This window comes from Suricata suricatta, chromosome 11 (assembly GCF_006229205.1).
Source record: "Suricata suricatta isolate VVHF042 chromosome 11, meerkat_22Aug2017_6uvM2_HiC, whole genome shotgun sequence".
NCBI classification, from domain to species: Eukaryota; Metazoa; Chordata; class Mammalia; order Carnivora; family Herpestidae; genus Suricata; species Suricata suricatta.
Genome location: NC_043710.1, coordinates 5,346,097 through 5,361,547, shown reverse-complemented (window position 1 = coordinate 5,361,547; position 15,451 = coordinate 5,346,097).

Here is a 15,451-nt window from a genome sequence, read left to right as displayed (position 1 = left end):
CTTTGAGTTTTGTCTGTGTCCCACCAGTGTCCCTTTATGGGCTTGGTGAATAGTCCCCCTACCTCCCTCCTCCCTTTGAGGACCACCTCTTGGCTTTGGAGCCAAGCAAAACTGGATTCAAATCCATGCACTTCCCGAGGGCTGCGTCCTCCTCCTCAGGGCCAGTGCAGAGCCTCATGGGGCAGTCACTTCCGGCAGGGCAGGTGCTGGTTCGTTTCTCTCCATGGATGGACCTGTCGCCTAGATTAGGGGCTGCAGGTGGCCCTCTTCTCCCTGCCCCATCAACCCAGTGTCAGACAAAGCCTGTCGGGGAGGAGAGGGGTGAGGCAGAGGCACGGGAGAGCCTGAGAGTTGTTGGATAGCCCCCGACACACTCCTCCCCACGCTGGGCCGTGCCTGCGGCCCGCTGCTTCCGCACCTGGGGGTCAAGAGACACCCCTGGATTCTCCCAGTACAGCACTCCCCCACCCCCCACTTTTTAAATTAATCTGGCTTGAGTTCTTTACTCACAAGTAAAAGACTTAAAAAAATTTTTTATGTTTATTTATTATGCAGACAGAAACAGAGCATGAGTGGGGGAGGGGCAGAGAGCAAGGGAGACACAGAATTTGAAACAGGCTCCGAGGCGTCAGCACAGAGCCCGATGCGGGGCTCGAACCCACGAGCTGTGATCATGACCTGGGCCAAAGTCAGACGCTTAACTGACTGAGCCACCCAGGCACCCCAAGACTCTTACTTAAGCTAATAAGTAAAGTGCTCATGCAGGACATGGGACACGGGGGTTAAGGGAGTGGTGGCTGTGCATTGGTCACCACACGGGGCCACCCCAGCCGAGCCCCTACTCTCACCCAGGTGGCTCATATGCAAGGACTAGTGTGTGGGGCCAGGGATTCGGGGTCTCCCGTCCTACCGTGTTGCCCCCCCCACCTTGTCATGCGTGCTCATCCATGACAAAACTTTTTTTTAAATTTTTTTTTAATGTTTTATTTATTTTTGAGACAGAGAGAGACAGAGCATGAGAGGGGGAGGGGCAGAGAGAGAAGGAGACACAGAACCAGAACCAGGCTCCAGGCTCTGAGCTAGCTGTCAGCACAGAGCCTGACGCGAGGCTCGAACCCACGAGTGTGAGATCTGACCTGAGCCGAAGTCGGAGCCTCAACCGACTGAGCCACCCAGGCACCCCGACAAAACTTTTTGACACAGTGGCTGTCAGAATACAAACTTTACCCCTTCCCCTGCCTGCTCAGGGCAGTTTTACAGTCAGCTGGCCTTGGCTAAGATGTGCCTGGCTCTGCTCCCGCTCCCCGGGTCTTGCCTGTTTCTTGGTCCCGGCTGCTGACTGCCTCCAGCCCCAGCCCTTGAACCCTGCTCTTTCTTGCCAAACCTCCACTGGTTTGCTTTTTCCAGCTCCCTGGATTCCTAGGAACCACCCTTTTCAGCAAGGGGCCCAGGCTGTCTTGGGGGGGAGCCCTCCCCCACTCCTTGCAGGAGCTGCTCTCTGATGCCTCCCACTGCCTGCCCCTGGCCTCCTCCCACCTCTCCTCTGGAGCTGACAGCTGGAGTTAACCCTTTCGTGGCTAAACCGCTTAGTAAACTGAAAGAATCAATACCCCCATTAGCTTTACTCTTCTAAACTTTTTTTTTTCCCTCTTCTAAACTCTTAACTGTGTAGTTTTCAAGCTTTGGGTTGTTGTTTTTTTTAAATATTTATTTTTAGGAGACAGAGAGACAGAGTGCAAGCAGGGGAGGGGCAGAGAGAGAAGGAGACACAGAATCTGAAGCAGGCTCCAGACTCTGAGCGGTCAGCACAGAGCCTAACATGGGTCTCGAACACGCAAAGTGTGGGATCATGACCTGGGCTGAAGTCGGGCGCCCCGGAAACTTCAGTTTTAAATCACAGAACGCTGTTCAAACATCTTGAAGGCCCGACAGTGAAGCATGTATGAAGGGCAGCCAGAGACTCAGCCCTGACTGAGGACTTCCCCGAAGTCTCGCGGCTCCTGGTAACACAGTGTGAAAATCTTTGCCGACATCAGTCATTTCTGTGTGACCCCCGCCTCAATCCCTGCCATGTGCGTAAACCGTTCATACTGTCATTTACCAGATACTTTAAAAAAGAAAACCAGGGGCGCCTGGGTGGCTCAGTCAGTTAAGCCTCCGACTTCGGCTCAGGTCAGATCTCACACTCGTGGGTTCCAGCCCCGCATCAGGCTCTGTGCTGACAGCTAGCTCAGAGCCTGGAGCCTGCTTCCGGTTCTGTGTCTCCTTCTCTCTCTCTGCCCCTCCCCCTCTCATGCTCTGTCTCTCTCTGTATCAAAAATAAATAAAACATTAAAAAAAATTTGTTTTTAATTAAAAAAAAACTGTTCACTTTTAAACTTAATTAGAAACTTAATCATATTAGGTAATACCCATATAGTCATTATTAAGTCCTAGGCTCTTTTCTAAACATTTTACATGCAGTACTTCACTGAATCCTCAAGATAATACTACACAGTAGCTTCTGTTATTATCCCATGTTACAGATGAGGAAACTGAAGCACAGAGTGGTTATGTAACTTGCGTAAGGTCACACAGCTGGTAATGTGGTAGAGTCTAGGTTAGACTCGTGTGGTCTGGCTCCAAGTCTGTACTCTTAACCACTCTGTTGGTTCTCTTGTAAAGTATGGAAAGTAAGACACGTGTCATAAATAGAAGTTTGCTAGAAAATTAGTGATGACTTTCTAAAAATAAATTACTGTGGAGGCGCTTGGGTGGCTGAGTCAGTTGAGCGACTGACTCTTGACTTCGGTTCAGGTCATGGTCCACGGTTCTTGAGTTTGAGCCTCAAATCTGTGTTGACTGTGGAGGCTGCTTGGGATTCTCTCACTCTGCCCCTCTCCCACTTGTGCTCCCTTTTTTTCTCTCTCTCTCTCTAAATAAATAAAAACTTAAAATTATTGTGATTGGCTGACAATGGCCCTTAATGTCACCAGGTCCTAATCCTTGGAAGCTGTAAATGTGACCTTATTTGGGAAAAGAGTCTTTGCAGGTGTGATTAAGTTAGATTCTGAGATAAGGCGGTTAGCCTGGATTGTCTGCATCTAGACCCTAAATGCAAGCACATGTATCCTCACAAGAAGAAGGCAAGGCTTGTTTTTTTAAGTTTATTTATTTATTTTGAGAGAGAGAGAGAGCTCAAAACCAGGGAAGGGTGGAAAGAAAGGGAGCGAGTCCCAAGCCGGATGCAGGGCTTGACCTCACGAATTGTGAGATCATGACCTGAGCCGAAATCAAGAGTTGGACGCTTACTGGATTGAGCCACCCAGGCGCCCCCAAAGAGAGTTTTGATACAGAAAAGGCGATGGGAAATCGGAAGATGCTACCCCGGAAGATTGAAGTGATGCAGCCAACAGCCCCAGAAACTGGCTGGAGGAGGCGGGGAAGGGGCTCCTCCTGAGAGTCCAGTGGGGAGCAAGGCCCTGCTGACCTGGTTTCGGGTCAGTGCTACTAATTTTGAACTTTTTGCCTCCAGAACTCGGAGGGAATGAATCGTTGCTTTAAGTCACGCAGATTGTGGGGATTGTGGGGAGCCACAAGAAACTGATGCACTTTTGATTCCATTTTATTAAAGCAACACATTTAATTTTTTTAATGTTTATTTAATTTTGAGAGGGAGAAACACACAGAGTGAGAGTGGGGGAGGGGCGGAGAGAGGGGGAGAGATGGAATCTGAAGCAGGCTCCAGGCTCTGAGCTGTGAGCACAGAGCCCGATGCAGGGCTCGAACCCACAAATGGTGAGCTCAGACCTGAGTGAAAGTTGGAAGCCCTACCGACTGAGCCACCTAGGCTCCCCTAGAGTAACACATTTAAAACTTAGTTTTCTTTAAGCCTTTAAGTTCAAGTTATAAATTACTCAATTATAAATTGAGTAAAATAAAAGGAGTTATCTTTACCTTTTTTTTTTTTAATAAAACTGAAGTTGGGTACATTGGGCTCCCTTATATAATCATACCCATTTGCAGCTAAGTTCCCTCAAAGTTTATTTATTTATTTATTATTTTTATTTTTATTTTTTTCCTCAAAGTTTTAAAGTTGTACTCATGGGGGGGCGGTGCTTGGGTGACTCAGTGGGTTAAATGTCCGACTTCGTTTTGGGTCATGATCTCATCGTTTCTGTGCTTGGGATTCTCTCACCCTCTCTCTCTGCCGTTCCCTCCCCCTCAGTAAATAAACTTAAAAAGATAAAATAAAATTGTATTTGTGGGTGCCTGTCGAGTTAACCAAATGACTAGATTTTGGTTGGGGTCATGACTTCGCAGTCCTGGGATTTCCCGGAGTGGGCTCTGAACTGAGTGCGGGGCCTGCTTGGGGTTCTCTCCCTCCCCCTCCCTCTGCCCATTTCCCGGTTGTGCACACTCTTATCTTAAAAAATTAAAAATAAATAAAATTGTGTTCTAATTCTCTTAAATATCCAAGGATGCCTGGACTGAAGGTAAACTTCTCGACATGTTTCTATCTTAAATTTATAAATCCAGTGAAACCAGGCTGCTACTGTTTACAAATTTAAAAATATATATGACGCATTTTAGCTAAAAATCACAACCCCCAAAAATCAGTTTTTAAAAACATTTTTTTTGAAATTATTTTAGACCCACAAAAAAGTTGCAGTGTGGATGAATCTGGAAAATATTTTATGCTAAGTGTAAGAAGCTGGCATAAGAGCCATAGGTTTGTATAGTTCTATGTGAAATTCTTAAAGAGGCAAATCCGAAGTCAGAAGGATTCGTGGTCACCAGGGTCTAGGGGAAGGAGGGGATGGAGAGATCCTGAGGACAGGGTTGCTTTCTGGGGGTGAGTAAAATGTCCTGGAATTAGATGATGGTGACGGTTGGCCAATCCTGTGAATACACTAAAACCCACTGAATTGTACACTAAAAGGGTGAACTTTCTGGCATATGAATTATATCCCAATATTTAAAAATCATTTACTTAGAACAGTGGAGAGTTCACTGTTACCTTCTCCCAGCTTCCTCTAATGTTAGTTTATGTACCGATGGTCCAGTTTTCCAACCCAGTTAATTAACATGGAGACAAGCCTAGTCACCGAACGGTAGGGCTTTATTCAGGTTTTTCCAGCATTACTGCTAATGATCACTTTCTGTTTCGGGATCTCATCCTGGAGGGCACATTGCCCTTAGCTGTCCTGTCTCCCGGGTCTCCAATCTGTGACGGTTTCCCACAAGACTCCTGGTCTTCACTTTCTTGCCTTGATACTCCTGAGAAGTACTGGTCAGGTGTTTGGTAGCTTGTCTCTCGGTTGAGTTTGTGGGCGTTTTCTTGAGATTAGGTTGAGGGTACGCTTTTCTAGCTCAAATACCACAGAGATGAAGGGCGCCCTTCTGGGTATATGATGTTGACATATCTTAACTACTGCTGTGGTTTAACGGGATCTCTTGGTTCGGGTGGGGTCTCTTGCGTTCCTCCAACGGAACCTTAAAGTTTTCCCCTTTGTAATTAGTAAATATTTTTGGGGAGCTACTTGGAGACTATATAAACATTCCATTTCTCATTAAATTTTTGCCTACTGATTTTGGTGTCTAAAACCGTTTTTTTATTCTGGCAAAATTACATAACATAAAATTGATTATTTTAACCATTAAAAATTTTTTTTGAACATTTATTTGTTTTTGAGACACAGAGAGAGACAGAACATGAATAGGGAGAGAGAGAGACAGAGTGGGAGTGGGGAGGGGCAGAGAGAGAGGGGGACAGAATCTGATGCAGTCTCCTAGCTGTCAGCACAGAGCCTGACACAGGGCTTGAACTCACGGACTGTGAGGTCATGACTTGAGTCGAAGTTGGATGCCTAACCAACTGAGCCACCCAGGCGCACCTCAATTTCTTAATTACACCTTTTAAATTAGAAAACCGAGACAGATCTGTCACATTCTTTAATATGTCTTTAAAAAATTTTTTTTAATGTTTTATTTATTTTTGAGAGAGAGAGACAGCATGAGCAGGGGAGGGGCAGAGAGAGAGGGAGACACAGAATCCGAAGCAGGCTCCAGGCTCTGAGCTAGCTGTCAGCACAGAGCTGGTCGCAGGACTCAAACCCATGAACTGTGAGATCATGACCTGAGCTGAAGCTGGGTGCTAAACCAACTGAGCCACCCAGGTGCCTCAGATTCTCTAATATGTCAACATTTCTTTAACATTACACACACTTTAGGGGCACTTGGGTGCTTCAGTCGGTTAAGCATCCAACTTTGGCTCAAGTCATGATCTCATGACTTGAAGGTTCGAGCCCCGTGTTGGGCTCTGTGCTGACAGCTCAGAACCTTGAGCCTGCTTCCGATTCTGTGCCTTCCTCTCTCTACCCCTCCCCACTCATGCTGTCTCTCTCTGTCTCAAAAATAAATAAAACACTAAAAAAAAATTGTGTAAACTGCCCCCCCACTTGTAATTTTCTTCTTCTCTTCTCTATTTAATTAAATTAAACCCAACTAATCTATCAGAAGTTGGCTAGCTTTCTTTTCTTTCTTTCTTTCTTTCTTTCTTTCTTTCTTTCTTTCTTTCTTTCTTTCTTTCTTTTGCCATAATGAAAGACATTCTAAAGACAGATTTTTTTTCTGGCTCTGAAAAAGTACAAAGCATCTTTACATAATGAATGAATTCCTTGCTAGTGTCATCAACACGATGTGTGGCCATGTTTAATAATCATTCTTATTCACGCATATGTATCCAGGAAAACAATAGTGACGAGCTGGACTTCGGGTCCAGATCCCAGGTGACTACTCTCTAGCTCTGTGACCTTGGGCAACACCTCTCCGTCTTCCCTGTGAAATGGGGATTACAACAAGCCAATCTCATGGGCCTATTGTGATAATCAACTAAGATCGCCTGTGCAGAGAGTAGTATCTGACAAGCTTAGTCAATGTCCAGTGGTAACTTATTATTTTATCATTCACTCACTCCGTTTTCATTCTTCAAGGAATTAAGGAGAAAGGGTGACCGTCTCTGCTGCGGGTTAGCCACATGAGAAGGTAGAATCTGTAAAAATATAATGTTAAATAAGAACTTTCCCCCATATTTCTGGCCACTTTGTTTCTGTGCTTTGTAGGTCAGCAGAATATAAATGTTCTCCAGTCTTACCTCATTTGATTACAAACTTAGTAGAGTACCTTAAAAATTAAATTCAAAGTTTTTTCAAATACCCCTGGTGTCCTGTAGATTTTCTTTTATTTTCACTAAAGGTACTTTAAATTCTATTTTTTTTTAATTTTTAAAATGTTTTATTTATTTTTGATACAGAGAGAGACAGAGCATGAGAGGGGAAGGGGCAGAGAGAGAAGGAGACACAGAGCCAGAAGCAGGCTCCAGGCTCTGAGCTGTCAGCACAAAGCCTGACGTGGGGCTCGAACCCACGAATGTGAGATCTGACCTGAGCCGAAATTGGAGGCTCAACCGACTGAGCCACCCAGGCACCCCTTAAATTCTATTTTTACTTTTATCTAAATAATATGTGTACATAACGTAAAAAGTCAAACCTGGTTCTGCTTGGTTGATGGTCAAAAACAACACTCCCACTTTCGTCTCTCCTGAAATCCAGTTACTAGAGGCAATCGCTTTCACCTCCTTTGCCCATTTCTTCTAGGATTTACCTTCATGTTTTTAAGCAACATGACTGTATTATTATTTCCTTTTTAAAGTTTATTTAGGGGTGCCTAGGTGGCTCAGTCAGTTAAGCATCCAGCTTTGGCTCAGGTCATGCTCTCACAGTCGTGGGTTCGAACTCCCACATCAGGCTCTGTGCTGAGGACTACCTCGAGCCTGGAGCCTGCTTTAGATTCTGTGTCTTCCTCTCTCTCTAACCCTCCCCCTCTTGTGCTGTCTCTCTCTGTCTCTCAAAAATAAATAAAAGTCATTAAAAATTTTTTTTAATAAAGTTTATTTATTTTTAAGAGAGAGAGTGTGTTAGGGGGGCAGGGGCAGGAGGGGGGCAGAAGATCTGAGGCGGGCTCTGAGCTGACAGCAGAGAGCCTGCTGTGGGGCTCGAATTCATGAACCATGAGACCATGAACTGAGCTGAAAGCAGACGCTTAATCGACTGAGCCACCCATGTGCCCCTGGATTGCTATTTCTGGTTTGCAATCTTGATATTGTCTGTTGAATTCTACATTAAGGTGACTTCTGCAAGTAACAAGAGTTCTGATTAGTAGTGGCCAGAGCAATAAAGACATGATATTATCTCTTAAAATAAGCAGACTGGAGGTTTCATGTTTCATGTGAGCCCAGTGGCTCATGGTGCCAGGACACTACGTCACCCTGAACTGTGGTTTCCCTTAACACCCCTCTCCTCTTTTGGTTGCAGTGTTAAGCCTCTTTTCCTTACGTGCTACCACATAACAAGGTCAGGGCAGACAGCAGGAAGGACGGAGCTTGAGAAGGGAAAAGCTCTTGCCCTTTATCGGGGAGGAACAAATATGGAACCAAATCACGTAGTCCATGCTGTGAAAATGAGTTCATCCATGTCGTTAAGAAAACATACTTTATGACTGTTAGCTTCCTGTGGCTGTAACAAATGACAGCAGAACTTCATTGTCTTACAGTTCTGGAGGTCAGAAGTTCAAAATTAGTACCGCAACAGAGTGACATTTGGGCCATATCCTTCCAGGGGTTCTAGGAAAATATTCATTTCTTGCCTCTTCCAATTTACAGTGATGGCTGGCATTCCTTGGTTCGTGGCCACACCACTCTGATCTTCAGACCTCTCTCTGCTCTGTCTTCCCCACACCGTCTCCTGTGTTTATGTGTGTCAAACCTTCCTCAGCCATCTAAGGATACATGTGCTTGATTTAGGGCTTACTCGAATAACCCAGTATAATCTCTCCATCTCAAGATCCTGAACTTGATCTGCAAAGACCCCTTTTCCAAATTAGGTAACACTTCCAGATGCCAGGGATTAGGACCTGATACTGTAAGGATGCAAGTCTGAAACTGACTCCATGAAACAATAGAAGGGCACACATTGCCCAAGGCAGAAGGGACCACCCTTGTAACACCCAATCGGAAGGCCAGCTAACATCTTTAACATTTCTGGGGGCGGGCCTAAAGATGGAGGCTAAGACTAGTCACGCCCTACCTGAGGGTCCTGGGCCCACTCTGTGATTGGTCAATACTCTAAATGTTGTGATTGGGTCCTGCCAAAAGTAACAAATACTCTAGGCAATGTGAATGGTTAAACCTGCTGTCAATAATATTGTATAATAATAATTGGATCACTGTACCTTAGTCACAATTTCCTGTAACTCCCCCTTCCCAAACTCATAAAAGGCCCTGCCCTGCCTTTGTTCAGGGCTCGCTCGCTCCATGTGTATCCCCTGCGTTGGTGGGGTCTTCGAGGCCGTGCTTATAAGCCCGTAGTAATAAAGCCCTTTGCTTTTGCATGCGTGATTCGGTCTCCCTGGTGGTCTCTGGTTTTTGGGGGCGATATTAAAATCTGGGCATAACAATGCCTTTGGCCTATTACAATGACCTATTAAACCAAAGAACTTTGGGGTTGTTCTAGTTAACTGGGGCAAAGGTCGTAAATAATTTGACCAGACTCTCTTCTCTAGTTTACAAGACAAAATTTCTCTCTAACATTTCCTTCCACTCATGGTAACGAGATAAGGACTTTTTCCTATCAGATTGCTTTATTACAGAAATGAATTTTTACCCGAGCTTAGCTCTTTTAAGACTTTTGAGAGTTTGTGAGGGAGATTTTTTCGGGTTGTGACAGTGCTGAGTGGGGGCAGGAGGACTCCTGGCATTTATTGGGAGAAGGCTAGGGTTCCTTGCCGACCTACAGTGTCCAGGATAGTCTGGCAAAATGAAGAGCTAACTGTCCTCAACCTGCATGACTTTCGAAAGCCCTACCAGATATCCTTGTGAGTGAAAACATGTTTATAATTAGAACATAATTTATTTAACTTATTAATTATTGCATTTATAAATGAAGTATTTTGGTGCAGTTTTAATTCCACACCGAGCGCAGAGCCTGATGTAGGGCTTGATCCCACGACCAAGAGATTGTAATCTGAGCCCATATCAAGAGTTGGACGCTTAACTGACTCAGCCACCCAGGTGCCACTGAGCAGTTTAAAAAAATTTTTTTTTAATATTTATTCATTTTTGAGAGACAGAGAAAGACAGAGCATGAGTGGGGGAGGGACAGAGAGAGAGGGATACACAGAATCTGAAGGCAGCACAGGGCTTGAATCCACAAACCATGAGATCATGACCTGAGCCAAAGTCAGACCCTTAACGGACTGAGGCACCCAAGTGCTCTGGTGTAGCTTTAATATACACCGATTTATCTTGTTCTTCATTTGGTTTAGAATATTACCAAGAGTCGGTCACCATTTTGGAGAATGATATTGCAGTAGTACTGTCTGAGTTGCCAATGCAGTATCTCTGCATCAGTCTACGTGCATAAAATGTATTGTGTTATACATATTTCATATGATATATATTATTTCATTAGAAATGTCTTTCCTTTTAGTTCTCCTTTTCCTTAGTTCCAGAAACTAGAAGAACATCTGGAAGATACGAGGTGCTTAATAAAATCCTAGTTTGGGAGGTACCTGGGTGGCTTAGTCAGTTATGTGTTTGACTCTTGATCTTGGCTGAGGTCATGATCTTCTGGTTTGTGAGACTGAGCCCTGACATGGGCTCTGCGCTTGACAGTGTGGAGCCTGCTTGGGATTCTCTCTCTCTTCCCCTCTTTTCCCCCCTCTCTCCGTCTGTCTCTGCCTCTCCCCCACTTGCACGCATGTGCGCGTTCTTTCTCTAAACCAACTTAAAAAATAATAATAAAATTCGAGTTGGGATACTGGAAGTTCTTTTTATTTCACTTACAATAGAATTCTGTAGCAAAATTTTCTTTTTTTGAGAGAGAGAGAGAGAGAGAGAGTGAGTGTGTGTGTGTGTGTGTGTGTGTGTGTGTGTGTGCACATGCACGCAGGGACAGTGAGAGAAAGAGGAGAATCCCAAGTAGGCTCCATGCTCAGGGCAGAGCCCACGCAGGACTTGATTCCATGACCCTGGGATCACGACCCGAGCTGAAATCAAGAGTTGGACCCCCTTTCTGACTGAGCCACCCAGGCACCCCAGAATTCTGTAGCAAATGTTTCCAAATCCATTTACTGAGCTTACTATATGTCTTACAGGGTGCTAAATACATTATCGTACCTAACTGAAAGCTCAGAACGACTTTGTGGTTCATAGGTATTTACCAAGAGAAATAAAAACTTTTGTTTGCACAAACACCTGTATGCCAGCTTTAGTCGTCATTTCCAAAAATTGGAAACAATTCAGATGTCCTTCAACTTGGGAATGGAAAAACAAACCTTGGTACATCCAGACAATGTCAATTGTTGATAAAAAGGAACTAACTACTGATAAAGGCAAGGATAAATATCAGATGCGTTATGGTAGGGAAGGAAGCTAGACTCAAAAAGCTACATAACCGTATGACCCCATTTGTATAACATTTTGGCAAAGACAAAACTATAATGAAAGATAACAGATCAGTATTTGCCAGGGTCTGGGGTTTGAGGGGAGGTTGACTGCAAAGGAACAGCATGAGAAAAGTTCAGCATTGGGGTGCCTGGATGGCTCAGTCGGTTGAGTGGCCGGCTTCAGCTCAGGGTCATGATCTCACACTCTGTGAGTTCAAGCCCCGCATCAGGCTCTGTGCTGACAGCTCACACTCTGCTCTCTCTCTCAAAAATAAAGAAACATTAAAGGAAAAAAAGTTCAGCGTTTTGGAACTGTCTTTATCCCAGTTGTGGTGGTGATCATATGACTGTACGCATTGTCAAAACTCAAGGAACACAAAACAAGAGTGATTGTCTATGTATGTAAATTACACTTTAATTAAAAAATAAAACCCAGCAATTTCACTTCTGAGTATATACCCAACAGAAGCAAAGTAGATACTCAAATAGGTACCTGGACCCTGTATTCATAGCAGCATTATTCACGATAGCCAAAAGGTGAAAGCAACCCAATGTCCATTGCCAGATGAAGGGATAAACAAAATGTGGTATATACATCCAATGGAACAGTATCCAGCCTTTATAAAGGAAGGACATTCTGACACGTGCTATAGCATGGATGAATCGTGAAGACATTATGCTAAGTGAAGTAAGCCAGTCACAAAAGGACACGTATTTGTAGGATTTCACTTATACGAGGAACTTAGGGTAGTCACATTCATACAGACAAAAAAAGAAGGGTGATTGCTGGGGGTTGAGGGTAGGAGAGAATGGGGAATTGGAGTTTCATGGGTATAGATTTTCACTTCGGAAAGATGAAAATGTTCTGGAAATAGAATGTGGTGGTGGGTGCACAACAATGTGAATGCACTTTATGCCATAAACTCTACCCTTAAAAATTAAAAAGGGTAGATTTGATTTATGTATATTTTTTACCACACACACACAACCTGTTTTTAATTTTTTTTAATGTTTAGTTATTTTCGAGAGATACAGAGACAGAGTGTGACCAGGGGGGAGGGCAGAGAGAGAGGAAGACACAGAATCTGAAGCAGTCTCCAGGCTCTTAGCTGTCAGCACAGAGCCCACTGTGGGGCTCGAACTTACAAACCACAAGATCATGACCTGACTGAAGTCAGCCACTTAACCAACTGAGCCGCCCAGGCGCCCCAGACACACAAAACTTGTTTAAGGAGAAAAACAAAACCCAAAAATTCTTGTAGGAAGGCCAGTTATTTTATAGATGAAAGAAGTGATGCTCATAGATGTGAAGAATCTTGCTCAAGTTTACACAACTGGCAACTTGTGATTTGAATGGGATCTACGGCCTTGACCTGGGGTAATGGAAAGAACATTGAATCAGTCCCAGTTACATCACCCGCTTGATCTAGGCTGAGTGGGTCTCTTGTCTACAAAGTCATTGGGCTGGCCTGGCCTGGTTCACCGCAAAGAGTCATTTGCAGTTTTGACATTATTTGATGATGGGTATTTCTGGGCTCAATGTTCTCACCACCCTCATTCCCCACAGTTGGCTCTGAAGACCATGGGGCTGTTTTTAAAAATCAGATACATCCCCAACATTGAAGGTCTGCTTTTCCAAAAGATTTCTCTTCAGGATCTAAAGGCCATTTAAAGAGGAAGGTTAAACCCACAGAATCCGATATGGTAGCCACTGGACACATGTGGCTACTGAATGCTTGAATTGTAGCCTCCTCCAAACTGAGATGTAAGTGCTCTAATTGTACAATACACAATGAATTTCAAAAACTTAGTACGAGGAAAAGAATGTAAAATATTAATAATTTATATATTGATTACGTGAGTTTTTTATATATTAAGTTAAAATATATTGTTTTTTGGTTTATGATTTTCTTTTTTTATGTTTATTTATTATTTTGATAGAGAGAGAGAGTTCTGCTGGGGCCACCCTGATCCATGTCACCATCATCTTTCTCCTGGATTCTAGCAGTAGTGTTCTGAACAAACAGCTGTTTTCCATTGGGTTTTGCTCATTTCAATAGCAGCTTGAATGATACTTTAAAAACTATGGAAGATATGCCATATCGGATGAACCCTTCTATCCTCAGTAGACTTCCTTCCCCTGCCCCCTGCTCCTAGCACAAAAAGGTGGTTTTGTTAAAGCACAGGGACAGAACCCATGGGCAGAAAGAGCTGCACTGGGTTTGTGACTGGTGATTGATTATCTACCTTCATGTTGGGAAGGGGTTAGGGATAGCATAAATCTCTAAGGAATTTTGAAAGCAAGGTTTCCAGGATCTTGAGGGGGCTAGCTACTGTTAGGAAAATGCCATTTATTAATGTTTAGAAAAAACTCAGTGATGAGACTCTTCAGATGTTTATCAGTGGGCCATACGCTTGGATTATGATTACTAACATATATCTTGGGGGGGGGGTTAGAGATAAAAGAAGTTTCTAAAGGAATTTTCTATATGTTAAAATAGACTTACAGGCTCCCATGTCCTCCACAGACTTTCAGCCTCAGGAGTAAAACCTATATTTTTAAACTTTTATTTATTGGGGCACCTGGGCGGCTCAGTTGGTTAAGCTTCCAACTTTGGCTCAGGTCATGATCTCACAGTTCGTGGGTTCAGGCCCCGTGTCGGGCTCTGTGCTGCCAGCTCGGAGCCTGGAGCCTGTTTCAGATTCTGTGTCTCCCTCTCTCTCTGCCCTTTCCCCTTAACGCATGAATGGATGTTGTACTTTGTCTATTGCTTTTTCTGCATCTATTGAAATGTTCATACGGTTCTCATCCTTTCTTTTATTGCTGTAATGTATCACATTGATTGATTTGCAAATATTGAACCACTCTTGCAACCCAGGAGTAGAAAACCCAGAAATAAACCCATAATTAATCTTTGACAAAGCAGGAAATAATACTCAATGGGAAAAAGTCTCTTCAACAAATGGTATTGGGAAAACTAGACAGCAACATGCAAAAAAATGAAACTGGACCATTTTCGTCTACCATACACCAAAATAAATTCAAAATGGATTAAAGATCTTAACGTGAGACCTGAAAACTATAAGAATCCTAGAAGAGAGCACAGGCAATAAATTCTCTGACCTCAGCTACAGAAACTTCTCCTATATAGGTCCCCTGAGGTAAGGGATACAAAAGCAAAAATAAACTATTGGGACTACATCGAAATAAAAACATCTGCACAGCAAAGGACACAATCAACAAAGCTAAAAGGCAATCTATGGAATGGAAGAAGATATTTGGAAATGACATATCTGAAAAAGGGTTAGAATCCAAAATATATGAAGAACGTATACAACTCAACACCCAAAAAAACCAACTGGATTAAAAAATGGGCAGGAGACATGAACAGACATTTCTCCAAAAAGGACCCATAGATGGCTAACAGACACATGAAAAGATGCTCATCATCCCTTGTCATCAGAGAAATGCAAATCAAAACCACTATGAAAAATCACCTCACATTTGTCAAAACGGCTAAAATCAACAACATGAGAAGCAATAGGTGTTGGCGAGGATGTGGAGAAAGGGGAACACTTTTGCACTGTTGGTGGTAAAGCAAAATGGTGCAGCCACTGTGGAAAACTGTGGAGGTTCCTCAAAAGTTTAAAATAGAACTACCCTATTGACCCAGCAATTACACTACTGGGTATTTACCCAAAAAATACGAAACACTGATTCAAAGAGATACATGCATCCTTATGTTTATAGCAGCATAATTTACAATAGCCAAGATATGGGAGCAGCCCAAGTGTCCATTGATTGATGTATGGTTAAAGAAGCTGTAGTATATATACAATGGACTATAATTCAGCTATAAAAAATAATGAAATCTTGTCATTTGCAACAACATAGATAGGATCTAGAGACTATAATGCTGAGCATTATAAGCAGAATAAGCTAAGCAGAATAAGTCAGTCAGAGGAA